Source organism: Homarus americanus, unplaced genomic scaffold, assembly GCF_018991925.1.
Source record: "Homarus americanus isolate GMGI-L3 unplaced genomic scaffold, GMGI_Hamer_2.0 scaffold25827, whole genome shotgun sequence".
In the NCBI taxonomy this organism is placed as follows: domain Eukaryota; kingdom Metazoa; phylum Arthropoda; class Malacostraca; order Decapoda; family Nephropidae; genus Homarus; species Homarus americanus.
The window spans coordinates 5,318,053-5,333,199 of NW_024738300.1; positions in this window are offsets into that span (position 1 = coordinate 5,318,053).

Sequence of the window (15,147 nt, forward strand, 5' to 3'; positions counted from 1 at the left end):
CCTAGTCCATACAGCAATGCAGTACATTCTTTTTCTATTGTAGCCTAGTTCTATTGGTTCTTGAACTTGGTTGAAGAATAACATACCAGATGTAGAATCTCGTCTGGTCCCTCTTGGAGTAATACAGCTCCAGCCCTTAAGTCGCTGGCATCTACTTGAAGGATGAATGTCTGAAGTCTGGTGCTCAGAGAACTGGTGCATTGGGGAACAGAATGCGTATCTTGTTGAAGGCTTCTTGACAAACAGGTGTCCAGCTTAATTTTTTCTTTGGGCTCACAAGGTCAATTAGTTTTGTTGCAACTTGAGAGAAGTTTGGGCAGTACCGTCTGTAGTATCCAGCTATACCCAGAAACCTCGTGACCTCGTTTCGGGTCTCAGGAATCGGTGGATTGTTGATGGCTTCTTACCTTAGCTGCAACTGGACTGACCTCACCAATCCCGACAATGTGACCTAGGTAGACTAGTTATGGCCGGAATTCAACTTTGATAGGGATCAGAGATGCATCAGCAAGACTGACGAAAAAGCGTAGTCGTGACAAGTGTTTCTCCCAGGTGCTGCTGTATACAATGAGGTCATCAAGGTAAGACTGCACTCTTCTCTAGACTACATGTACCCTGGTGGATGAGTCACTGGAAAGTACTTTTTTTAGTCCAAAGGCCATGACTATGTATTTGGTAAAGGCCGCCAGAGTGACGAACGCCGAGACGTTCTTTGCTCGCTCCGTTAACTCCACCTGATAATAGCCTTTTAGAAGGTCGATTTTCGTCAAGAACTCCGCTTTTCCCAAATTGTCTATTATGTCGTATATTCTTGGTAATGGGTATGAATCTGTTCATGTGATCCTTTTCACTCTGCAGTAGTCCGTGCACATTCTTGAACTCCCATCAGGTTTCGGGACAAGTTGTGGGCGAGAAGGAACTTTACTTCTTGCTCATAAAAATCTCGCTTAGCTGGATTCATCCGATAGGCTGCCTGCATGATTGGTTTGGCGCCCTCCGCCAGTTCAACATCATGCTGCACCAGTCGGCACCGCTGTGGAATGTCCCCAAATGGCTGTGGGAAGTCCTGGAGAAGGCACCTCACATCCTTAGCTTGATCGGATGATAGATGCTGTAATATTTTAAATGGATTAGACAGTATGTCAGAATTTTGCAACTTCATTCCATTATGTACTTAAATCTCTTGAAACTCTATATGCTCTTCACTGTAGTCTCTCTGGTTTTCTACGTTCATGTGTTTTATGATGTAATTTACATCATTAACTTTACTTTTAAAAACATAAGGGCCATAAAATTTAGACTGTAATAGACTCTTATAAACAGGAAGAAATGCTAGAACTCTATCACCTGGCTTGAACTCTCAAATAGAATTTCTGTCAAATTTGTCTTTCATATTACTCTGAGCATTTCTGTTAGACCTAGCTAATTGTCATGCTTTCTTAATTCTGTCTTTAAACTTCTTAACATAGATTAACAAGGATTTCTGAGGTTTATCATCTAACCATGAATCTTTCAATACCTTCAGTCCCCCTAACCTCATGGCCGAACACTGACTCATATGGAGAAAACCCAAAAGATTCTTGCTTGCTGCTCCTAATAGCATATAACAAAAAGTGAACACCTCCCAGTCAACACTATTACAGTACTTCGTTACATGTTTTTGAGAGTTTGATGGAACCTTTCTAAAGCTCCTTGAGACTCCTGATGATAAGAGGTCTGGGACTTAGGGATAGAAACCTTGCCTAATCAGGATCTTATAAAAGGAAAGTCAAGAACCATGGTTTTCCGAGGGATAACAAACAACCGTTAGAGATTGACATCTCTTTACTATGAAAATAACACAAAACTCTGACACCACTCACACAAACATCAAATAACAATTGCGGGAGTCAAAACAAGGGAGTCAACAATTAATGGAGTCAAACAATTAAAGGAATCAAACAATTAATGGAGTCAACAGCTAAGGGAATCAAATAATTAACGGGAGTCAAACAATTAACGGGAGTCAAACAATTACTAGAGTCAACGATTAATGGATTCAACCAATTTAGAGAATGAAACAATTGCAGTCAAACAATTAATGGTGTCAAACAATTAAGGGAGTCAAACAATTAAGGGAGTTGAACAAATACGGGAGTCAAACAATTAATGGAATCAAACAATGAACAGATATTTCCTATGGCGGCGGCACTGGGGAAGGTTCTGGAAAGCAGTGATCCACTCTAAGGGAAGAAGGTCCAGGGCAGCTTCCTCACTTGTCGCCGGCGTTGGTGGGCGATGGTCTTGTCACACAGGAGACACGCCGTGGCACAGACAATGTGGATGAAGTAGCGATGACGAGGCAGCCGCGGTAGTAGCTGGGGTAGGTGTCCGGAGATTGACAGTCGTTTTGTGAAGGTCTGGGGAAACAGCCCATGAGTTCAGAGCCTCAGATAAGAACACAACCACAATTTGAACGGGCAGCGGGGAAGTGCAGCTGTGGTGCTAACTGGCTAGTGTCTGATCTGTGTCGAGGCACCTCCGTCTACCTCCCCAAGTGGGAGACGCAAACAAGTAAGCGGGCGGCGAAAAAATCCTGCTCGTTACCCCCTTACACTCGCACACTTGTTTGAACACATTGGAAGTGAAAGAGAACCCTGATCTGACTGAACTTCATAATAGGATCATACTCGAGGAAAGAATTTAGTCAAATGATTTAATGATTAACTTTGATGTGAGTGTGTCTTAATAAATCACTTCAGGGTAGCGAGTGTTTGTACATGATGGTCAACAAGTACTGATTTTATAGGTTTTGGTAAAGGTCGCATTTAAATAATTATCACCTTGTGGAATGGTTCTTGATACACAGGAATTGGTATTAGGGGAGTTGGTTTAATGAACTGATTTGGTTTTCCTGTGACCTGGCACTCATGGTAAGGCTTATTGGTATTGAACAACATCACTCTTAAGCTTCGGCCAATAGAAGTGCCGTAAGATTTGTAGTAAGTTTTATTGACACCTAAGTGTCCACCAGCATAATTATGTGCAAGTGAGTTTAGTGGGTATCTCAATTTGATACCCTATTCCAAGTTTCATTAGCAGGGACTTGACATGGTCGATATTTTCTCATAAAAATTCCAGACTTGAAATAATAACAATGGGGATGGTTAGAATCACTGTTCTTACAGCTTTATCTATGGGCGGCAACAAACTTGTGTCATTTATTTAAGCTTTAACACTCCTGCAGTTATGGGAATATTACTTAATTCTTCTGAATTGTCAGGATTACTTGACCATCATAAAAGATTATTAAGACCTAAGCTATTTGAGTCATTATTTTAAATCAGGAGATAGCATCTGCATTATCATCATTTGAATCAGAAATAGGATTAGAAACAGCATGGTCAGACGCAGCATCATGAGCACTCATACTTTGTCACTGCGCATGAGGGAACAGGTTAGATATTGTTTTCCAACTGCCCAGGAGTAATATCCAGAAAGGTGTAAGCATCACAATAGATCAGGTACTACTTATCTCCTGTAATGTCATTCTCAAAAAGAAATATAACACCCTCTACTGGCAAGGACTCCTGACCCAACACTATCATGATCAGAAACTAACCATTTTGAGGTAAAGTTTAACTAGGGAACAAGGTACAACCACTAACACCCTGAAGGAGAACACTGTGTCCAGTAAATAATCCTCTATGCTGAATGGTACTTTAACAATGAGGTTGTGTGAAGCACCTATGTCCCTTTAATACATGGATAGATAGTTAGTAGAATTGTTCATTTACTGAAACTGAACCTTTAAATAAAATGATTTATAACTTATCGAAGTAGTCTCGAACATAAGGTTCAAGATCACTAGAATAACTGCTAGAACTGAGAACTGAGTTAGCATCCTTATCTCTGAATGTTTCTTTTAATATGCGGCACCTTTTGATGGTGTGACCGCATCTTTTATAGTAAGTGCAAACTTAATTGATCCAATGATTTACCTGGATCACTTGCCCTACCAGGTGGATCGTTGAATGACCTTGACAGCGGAGAAGTTAGGTGGTTGGGAGGCACCAGACACCGTTATCTTTACCTCAGTTCTGGCCAAGAGATTGAGGAGCTTAAGGCCTTTTTGTACACATCTGGACCTCTCTGCTTCGATCTGAAATGGTATTCATTGTGAGTTAAACGGTAGTTCTTTGGCGCGGCTGGCTGCTTTGTTTACATCAGTTACTTCTCTCTCCTGAATATACAATTTAATATGTAAAGGAACTTCTCCAAGAACTTCTTCAAGGCATCAGTTGTCCTAACTCTTCAAAAGTGGTGACATTGCTAGCCTGGAAGCCATCTTGTAAATAACCTTTCCTTAGCTCTAACAAACTCTAGGTATGTTTGCTTTTCAACCTTTTCAGATTCCAAAATTTCTATCTTTACGTCTCAGGTATTTGATCATAACTTTAAGAACAGAGTCCTTCAACACATCATATTGACAAGCTTGATCACCAGTAAGGTTTACAAAGACAGTTTTGCTCTACCTAAGAATGCTGATTGAGCTAGAAAACTCCACTGTGAAATAGGGCTAACTCAACTGTTTGCAATTTCCTCAAAAACAGGTAAAGAAATTGTATTATTCTCATCGAAACTATGTACTAATTTAACATATTTTGGAGCACCACAAGTAGTGGCATGTGAAGTGCTTGCACTGGAAATTTGATTATTTCTAAGAAAATCCCTTTCCCTTTCCTCACTTTCCAACTGTTTTATAGCCAATTCATGTGCTCTCTGAAACTTCCTATCATTTATTTCTAGAATTTTAAATTTCACCAATTCACGAGTACCTCTAACACAAATCTAAGATATTAAGTGTTAACAAGTCGGCACTAACCAAATAATAATAGCACATTCTTTTTAATCTCTGCTTTAGTTGCACCTGCTCTGTACTCCACTTTATAGAATTTAGCAAAGTATTATTTTATCATCTTTCTTCATGATTACATCAATCAGTTGTTTGATACTTGGGTTTTTAGTAAATACAGAACATTAAATTCCAGCTTATCATCTGTTGGACCAAATAGTTAAAAAATCCTGACAGGCCTCAATATTTGTTACGTGTCAAAGGGGTCAGGCTCGCAACGAACAAAAAGTAAATGTATTTAAAGAGAATTACAATATATGGTTCTTAAATTTGTATTGAGAACAACTCCAACTCAGGTGTAATATATGGATTGATTTGTATTCTTTTCATAACTGAATACTTGATGATTGGAGTAAAGAAGCTTAAATAAAATGTATAAATATATATTTACAAACGCTTTCCACTAATAACAAAGAAATAAAGCTAATCACAAGAACATACTAGGTTACTTTAAGTTTGCCAATATCAATGACAGTCAAATCAATACACGATTCTAGAACAAAAATACATAAAACACCCAAAACAGTTAGCCAGCCTCAACAATGAATACCACGAGTACATCACCGAGAAGACAGAAGTCAAATGACAACACAAGCCAGTGGTGGAGGTCCGAAAACTACCCAAAGCTTGTGCTACTAACCCCAGCTCTGAAGCTGTCAGCTTTTATGGGTTGCTTGAGCAGACTGACCCAAACATCGTACTTACCATGTCATGTTAAGCTATTACAGTATTACTGAATTTAGTAATATAACTATTCACACATACAAAAAAAACAATGTAATTCTAGTCTGAAAAAATATATAATCATGCAATATATATATCAAGAACACATACTAACTTACAGTACGTCAGGCAGGGGCGTACAGCTCATTAAGTAATTGGTTGTTAAGGGTAGTTCTATCATGATACGTTGCATGTAACAATATCAAACATGGTGGAAAAATCGCAACAAATTTGTAGAGTGGAACAAACCTGGTCCCATGTCGATGATTTCTTTAGGAAGGCATTAGTTAACAATTATATTTATAATGAAAGCGATGCAAGTCTACGGACTTGACGCACCTCATTCGCTGTATGCTGTCAGCCAATTGCAGTTCGGTTCCTCCTCCACACATTTTCTGCCTATTTTTTAATGTTGTTTGATTACAAAGAGAAGATGGTAATAGAAGAAAAAGAAAGAAAATAGAAAATAGTGGGGAGTGAGTTTCATCATGCATCTGATGCGAGTTTAACGTTACAAGACGACCTACAGCTACAGTGTATACTTATTCTGTGGGACTGTACATGGAAAAAGATATAAATGGAATGCATGGAAAGATGACAATAGACACAGGTGAATATGAGTGAAACAGAAGAGGTTGAAAAAAAGCTTATACTTGCACAAAAGACAATATGGAACTAACATGAAGACAGACAGCTGACTGACTGGTTCCATACACAAACAGCAGACCGTCTTGGCTCCAGAGGATATGACAGTTTGCTTCACAGAAGCAGTGTGATCTCTGATATCGGATACGGGCCTCTGATTGTGGCGATGGGCAGCTCACAATGTTCCTTCGTGTGCAGATCCAATATGAACAGCCTGTCGTCATTGTATTGGTCTGTCCAGGCAGTCAATGATATATCCTCCTCAAACAACTTTCCGGGGAGAAAATAGATGAATCATTGGAATGGCAGCAACAAAGGCTTTAGCGGCATCCTGGTATTTAAGTGAGAATCAGTAGCTGGCTCTCTTCAGTAAGTGTTTCGTATGCGGGAAAGAGAAACCTTGAATCAATGAAGGAAAGAACGAGAAAGGAATGTCCAAAGGCTGAAAGTGACAGAAGAGGAAATTCCATCACTGGAGCTTAAAAACCTTGCATCCACAAATACTCACTGTTCCTTTCAAACCACGCTCCTGGATTCTGGATTCGTCTTCAAAGATCCAAGCCAATAGAATGATTATCCACAGTTCCTTCAGTCAAGAGAAATTCTACAAGAGTTGCAGGTGGTGAATGATGTGGCCGAAAGAGCGGTGAAGCTTATCCAGGACTACAACTCTTCAATTACGAAAAGCGAAGATCAAAAGAAGTACCTGCTTTAGGTGGTCACCACACATCGACGTCAGTATCCCAACATAAAGAGCTAATCTTCTGTATATGTTTCTCTTACATGTGTTCTTTATGTTAATCTCATATTTTGGATAAAATAAACACCAACAAATAAATGTAACAAATAAATCACTTGTATCTGATGTCATGAACAAGAATTATTTTATAGAGGGAGAAAAATTAGAGAAGTAGAATTTTCGGCCACTTGTGCATACCCTAAATGAAGCTGTAATTACTTATAATTTCGCCTGAAATGTGTATTCATGTAAAGGACGCAAATAAACATTGAGCACTAAAATATAAAGAACTTTACTTTTTTGAACTACCCCAATATATATATATATACATATATATATATATATATATATATATATATATATATATATATATATATATATATATATATATATATATATATATATATATATATATATATATATATATATATATATATGCAAGTGAATCACTGTAGGTGCGCGTGATCTAGGTATATGCTGATAACCACAAGGAAAGAAGAAAACACGAAGTTCCCAAGCACTTTCGTGTAATTCACATCTTCAGGGGTGAGTACAGACTAAAGAGAAATACAAACCAGCTTGTACATGCCGTTATGTTTAATAAGACTAGATTCTATGATTTTCCTACTATCAATTGAATTACATGGTAATATTGAGGAGGCATTATCCCAGTCAATGCAATGCTTGTTATCCCTCAAATGAACAAACAGAGCATTGGATTCCTGGCCTGTCTTAACACTGTATTTGTGTTGTTTAATTCTAGTTGCAAGATCTTTACCTGTCTGGCCTAAGTAAAACATATTACATTTCTTGCAAGGAACTTTGTAAATGCAACCAATTGTGTTGTTGGGGGAGTTCTTGATTAACATTTGTTTAACAGTGCAGGAGTTTTTAAATGCCACATTGACGTTCCAGGTTTTTAGTTGTGAAGGAATGTGTGAGAAATTTTTGTGAAATGGTAATATTAAGATATTCTTATGGTCATGGGTGGGCTTGGGATCAGTTCTTTAAAAAGTTTTCTTAGTAATGTTTAGGCATTTGTCTATGAAAGATCTAGGGTATTTAAGGTTTGAGCCAATATTATATATATATTTGTATTCCTCATCAATGAATTCCGGACTGCAAATTCTCAAGGCACGTAAAAACATTGTTGAAAATAATATTGACTGTTTATAATTAAGAAGATTTGTAACCAGGTGAGAAGGTTATCACCTGACCATCTGACCTGACCACCAACCGTTGGGTGCTATTTAAAGATTAGTAGGGTCATTACCTAATACCTGACCAGCCAGGACCCTGTCTCCACCTCCTTGTACATATATACATCTTGGTTTGTATTTTCTAGTCTGTACTCACCCCTGAAGATGTGAATTACACGAAAGCGCTTTGGGAACTTGGTGTTTCTTCTTTCCTGATATATATATATATATATATATATATATATATATATATATATATATATATATATATATATATATATATATATATATATATATATATATATATATATATATATATATATATATGCAAGTAAATCACTGTAGGTGCAAGTGTGATTTAATTATGAAAATTTAGTTTGTTGTACTGATTCAGGGTGAGTACTCACCCCTGAAGATGTGAATTACACGAAAGCGCTTGGGAACTTCGTGTTTTCTTCTTTCCTTGTGGTTATCAGCATATATATATATAAATATATGTAACCGGTCAGAATTCTCTCACTTATAGTTGGGCTTTTTGAGTATAGTGGATGGTAATGCAGTGGAAGCGCCCCTCAGAGAAAAATCCCGAACCAGCACAAACACAATTGATTTAAAAAATATTCTCCGTGACCCGTGATTGGGGTAAATGAGATGCACTGTAAAAGATGACACTTCTATTCCCTCCAACACTACAAACACAATCAATAATGGTACACCAACATTAGTGCACCTCTCAGCAAGGGTTAAACACTATAGTGGGGAACAAAAGTTATACATGGTATCAAAAAATATAAAGAAATATTAAATGGATCAATGGAAGACTACTAAGGCAACAGTCCTACTTACACCAGAATGAGGAGCTCATCTGAAACAGCTCCCTCATTATCTTACATCACTTAGCGATGTAAGATAAAACATCACGTGCACCAACGAACATGCCTTAAGGGCATCCGACAAAATAATAGCAGCCACTGAGAAATAGTATCAAAAATATTAAGAAATATTAACTGCATCAATGAACATGTCTCAAGGGCATCCAACAAAATAGTAGCAGTCACTGAGGAATAGTATAAAAAATATTAAGAAATATTAGCTACACAATAAAATGGATCTATCATAGCCCGTCTGGGATGACCCACAAAATAATACAATCCTAACTGTCCTAGAACCCGGAGGGTGTAACTACTAACCTGCCAAGGAGCAGGCATTTACAAGGAACCGAGAAAATCACTCATGACCCATCAGGCAGGCGGATGCTCCACTGTTTTTTTGTCAGTGCTCTCTCTAGATTTCAGGAGTCATGAATGTTTTTCTCCACCAATACCCGCAAACATGCTTCACACATAGGTTCCGAATGCACCCATACTTTTAAGGCACTACAGTATGTCAACAACCTTGAAGAAGAACCCCTACGACCCCCGTGTGCAACCAACCATGAGGAGCGTTGATTACACACCTGGACTTGGTTAAATTTATCACATACACCTAACAGTGGGGGGATAAATGTCCCTCTGTACCCACTAGACTCCTGGTCTCAGTGTGTGATCGTTCCTTCACTCAGACTGCCTCAGCTTTACTCTCAGTACATCCATGGACCGAAAGAGAGTGACCGTCAGCAGGTGAACGCTTTGTCCAGCTGAGGGAGGGGTTCTATTTTCCTGTGAGATGGAGATGGCACTAACTGACCAAAGATATGTGGTGTTGTGAACCAAGGTGAGTAGATTTGATGACCCAGAACGATCATCAACCAAGGGCGGATGCTAGTCCCACGTAGTTAGTTGTCAGGGGCATGCGTTCACTTCGGGCGTCCTAGCTAGAACCCCGCTAACCAGTGACAATCTGCTCAAACCGCGTGGACCCTCAAAACCGCTGAAACAGCTTCGATCGCTTCCATCACGTGGGTTCTCAGAGTCCCTGCAAGAAACTTTCTGTTAGCTATTGTTAACTTCTTCTCCGCCCTATCTAAACCCTATCTGAGATCGAATAAAACTTTCTTGCCACACTGTTGGGCGTGCACGCAAAGAGACCAGGCCACGTGATCGTTTTCCTGGCCGGACGCGCAGACTCCGTCCGTCTGGGACGACTGCTTGCACGTGACTGAGCTCCTGTCCCCGCCGGCATGCCACAAGGCGGCCGCCTAGCCTAGTGACGTCATCTTTCGCAAACTAAATAGCTTCTTTGGGACACACGTGACATATTTAGACTGAGAAACGATCTACAATAACTTTAAATTTAATAATAGTCCCTTAACTTCATGAATCGCGTCCATATTAAGTCGATAGATTACATTTAATATTATATAGGCCTAGTTGAAAATGCTCCCACTGCGCTTGGTGGAGGCGTTGCTGGCGCTTATAACTCAAAATGAGGCTTTGGGTGACAGCCTGCTTACTGATGGTTTTTTCCTGTCTTGGCAGATCGGTTATTTTCGTACTAACGTCTCTAAATATCACACCGAAATTTCTGAATATTACAATCGACACCCTAAAAAAAGACAGCAATGTCCTCATGTGCTGAGGAATAAAGTATGCATACGACCCCCTAGAGGAGACTTGTTCTAATAACTGCATCTCACACCTGCAGCATGCTCAAAGAAGCATGTAGATCCACAATGAAAACGTGGATAAGATAAATCTTGATAAAATCACACAGGCAAAAGGCAAACAATGGAACACCTTAGCTTTCATCTTTATTAAAGACGAAACCTAAGGTGCTCCCTTGTTTCCCTTTTTGCTGCCTGATTTTATCAATATATATATATATATATATATATATATATATATATATATATATATATATATATATATATATATATATATATATATATATATATATATTAGTTCTAGAATTAATAAATGGCAGGGCCGAAGTAAACACTTTGTTGGTTTTTCTTTATTGTAGAAAAATATAGTTTCACAGGTACTGAATTCAGTTGAGAATATATTGTACCTTCTCTGCTAAGGGAAATGTCTTGGTGTACGTACACAGGAGAACACTTAAGTGAGGTGTTCTCTGGATAACAAAAAATATGAGTCTGATCTCTCTAACCAAGAGATAGAGAAAGAATCAGGCCTGGAGAGGAGGAGAATGGAAACTCGTCAGGTATCTTGTTATGCTAACATGCGCTGACCTCAGCCTGCCCTCTTTCGCTCCCCGAAGGAACTGCAACCTCAGCCATGCATAACATCAACAGCTGAGGCACCGTTGAATAACTTGGTGAATAATTTGGATAAATGTTTATATTATACAAATGGTGCTGTTACTCCTCTCGGCTACCTCCAACCGAGACCTCATAGTTTAAAACATAGGTGCACCTAACCTTTTTCCAAAAAGGTGTACTTTACCTAAACTTTTTCTTCGTGCACATATTTTTTCTAATTCCTTCCGAAAAGTCTTGCTAGAAACTATTGTGTACCCAGAAGAATTCTTCCTGAAACAAATTATCATAACAATCAAGGAACTGATGAATATGATGGTAGGTATAATAAAACCAGGTAGGATTATACCGGAAGATAAATATAAAGGAAGAGAATCATGTAAGTCAGGAAACTATGTCTCATTAATATAAGATAGGAGGTTAAGCTTATCAGAAACAATATGAAGATTACCGAAACTTATATTTAAGGGAAATGGTATGGGAACCAGCTCAGAAGTAATATTTGGGACAATTGCAAGATGATGGCGAGTAGGCAAGGTTGTGATTGCATTATTGCTAATTTCACAATAGTCTGGTGCTATATGATAACCTTCTACCACTAAATGTTTGCCTACATCCTGGCAAATAAGTATCACACTGGTTTGATTTGGGAAAAATAAATATTGCACATTATTGACATGTGCGTGAAACACTAACCTAAGCGGTATTAGAGAATATAAGTGATCGTGGGCACTTTGTGCCCGGTGGCGTGTCCGGTTGTACAGTTTACCGAGGCGTGAAAGTTCGAACGCCTGTGCTTGGCTAGCGCGCAACCGCAGTCTGGCTGACAGTGTACAGCGACATCGTTTTCCACATGGTCGTGGTTGTTATAATCATGGTCGTGGTTGTTATAATCATGATCGTGGTTGTTATAATCATGGTCGTGGTTGTTATAATCATGGTCGTGGTTGTTATAATCATAGTCGTGGTTATGATCATAGTCGTGGTTTTATAATCATAGTCGTAGTTGTTATAATCATGGTCGTGAGTGCTATAATCATGGTCGTGGTTGTTATATTCATATTCGTGGTTGTTATAATCATGGTCGTGGTTGTTATAATCATGGTCGTGGTTGTTATAATCATGCGTCGTGGTTGTTATAATCGTTAATGGTCGTGGTTGTTATAATCATGGTCGTGGTTGTTATAATCATAGTCGTGGTTATGATCATAGTCGTGGTTGTTATAATCATAGTCGTAGTTGTTATAATCATGGTCGTGAGTGCTATAATCATGGTCGTGGTTGTTATATTCATATTCGTGGTTGTTATAATCATGGTCGTGGTTGTTATAATCATGATCGTGGTTGTTATAATCATGCTCGTGGTTGTTATAATCATGGTCGTGGTTGTTATAATCATGGTCGTGGTTGTTATAATCATGCTCGTGGTTGTTATAATCATGGTCGTGGTTGTTATAATCATGATCGTGGCTGTTATAATCATAGTCGTGGTTGTTATAATCATGGTGGTGGTTGTTATAATCATGGTCGTGGCTGTTATAATCATGGTCGTGGTAGTTATAAAAAATGGTCGTGGTTGTTATGATCATAGACATGGTTGTTATGATCATAGTCGTGGTTGTTATAATCATGATCGTGGTTTTTATAATCATGGTCGTGGTTGTTTTGATCATATTCGTGGTTGTTATGATCATAGTCGTGGTTGTTATAATCATGATCGTGGTTGCTATAATCATGGTCGTGGTTGTAATAATCATAGTCGTGGTTGTTATAATCATGGTCGTGGTTGTTGTAATCATGCTCGTGGCGTTTTAATCATGGTCGGTTGTTATAATCATGTCGTGGTTGTTATAATCATGGTTGTTATAATCATGGTCGTGGTTGTTATAATCATGCTCGTGGTTGTTATAATCATAGTCGTGGTTGTTATAATCATGGTCGTGGTTGTTATAATCATATTCGTGGTTTTTATAATCATGGTCGTGGTTGTTATAATCATGGTCATGGTTGTTATAATCATATTCGTGGTTGTTATATTCATGCTCGTGGTTGTTATAATCATGGTCGTGGTTGTTATAATCATAGTCGTGGTTGTTATAATCATGGTCGCGGTTGTTATAATCATGGTCTTGTTTGTTATAATCATGGTCGTGGTTGTTATAATCATGGTCGTGGTTGTTATAATCATAGTCGTGGTTGTTATACGCATGGTCGTGGTTGTTATAATCATAGTTGTGGTTTTTATAATCATGGTCGTGGTCGTTATATTCATGCTCGTGGTTGTTTTAATCTTGGTCGTGGTTGCTATAATCATATTCGTGGTTGATATAATCATGGTCGTGGTTGTTATAATCATATTCGTGGTTGTTGTAATCATGGTTGTGGTTGTTATAATCATGGTCCTGGTTGTTTTAATCATGGTTGTGGTTGTTATAATCATGATCGTGGTTGTTATAACTGCGGTCGTGGTTGTTATAATCATAGTCGTGGTTGTTATAATCATGCTCGTGGTTGTTATAATCATAGTCGTGGTTGTTATAATCATGGTCGTGGTTGTTATAATCATGCTCGTGGTTGTTATAATCATGGTCGTGGTTGTTATAATCATGCTTTTGGTTGTTATAATCATAGTCGTGGTTGTTATAATCATGGTCGTGGTTGTTATAATCATGATCGTGGTTGTTATAATCATGGTCGTGGTTGTTATAATCATGGTCGTGGTTGTTATAATCATGTTCGTGGTTTGTTATAATCATGCTCGTGGTTGTTATAATCATGTTCGTGGTTTTATAATCATGGTCGTGGTTGTTATAATCATGGTCGTGGTTGTTATAATCATATTCGTGGTTGTTATAATCATGCTCGTGGTTGTTATAATCATGGTCGTGGTTGTTATAATCATGGTCGTGGTTGTTATAATCATAGTCGTGGTTTTATAATCTGCGGTCGTGGTTGTTATAATCATGGTCGTGGTTGTTATAATCTGGTCTTGCTAGTATAATCATACTCGTGGTTGTTATAATCATGGTCGCGTGGTTGTTATAATCATGGTCTTGTTTGTTATAATCATGGTCGTGGTTGTTATATAATCATGGTCGTGGTTGTTATAATCATAGCCGTGGTTGTTATAATCATGGTCGTGGTTGTTGTAATCATGCTCGTGGTTGTTATAATCATGGTCGTGGTTATAATCATGTCGTGTTGTTATAATCATAGCCGTGGTTGTTATAATCATGGTCGTGGTTGTTGTAATCATGCTCGTGGTTGTTATAATCATAGTCGTGGTTGTTATAATCATGGTCGTGGTTGTTATAATCATATTCGTGGTTTTATAATCATGGTCGTGGTTGTTATAATCATGGTCATGGTTGTTTAATCATATTCGTGGTTGTTATATTCATGCTCGTGGTTGTTATAATCATGGTCGGTTGTTATAATCATAGTCGTGGTTGTTATAATCATGATGCGGTTGTTATAATCATGGTCTTGTTTGTTATAATCATGGTCGTGGTTGTTATAATCATGGTCGTGGTTGTTATAATCATAGTCGGTTGTTATACGCATGGTCGTGGTTGTTATAATCATAGTTGTGGTTTTATAATCATGGTCGGTCGTTATATTCATGCTCGTGGTTGTTTTAATCTTGGTCGGGGTTGCTATAATCATATTCGTGGTTGATATAATCATGGTCGTGGTTGTTATAATCATATTCGTGGTTGTTGTAATCATGGTTGTGGTTGTTATAATCATGGTCCTGGTTGTTTTAATCATGGTTGTGGTTGTTATAATC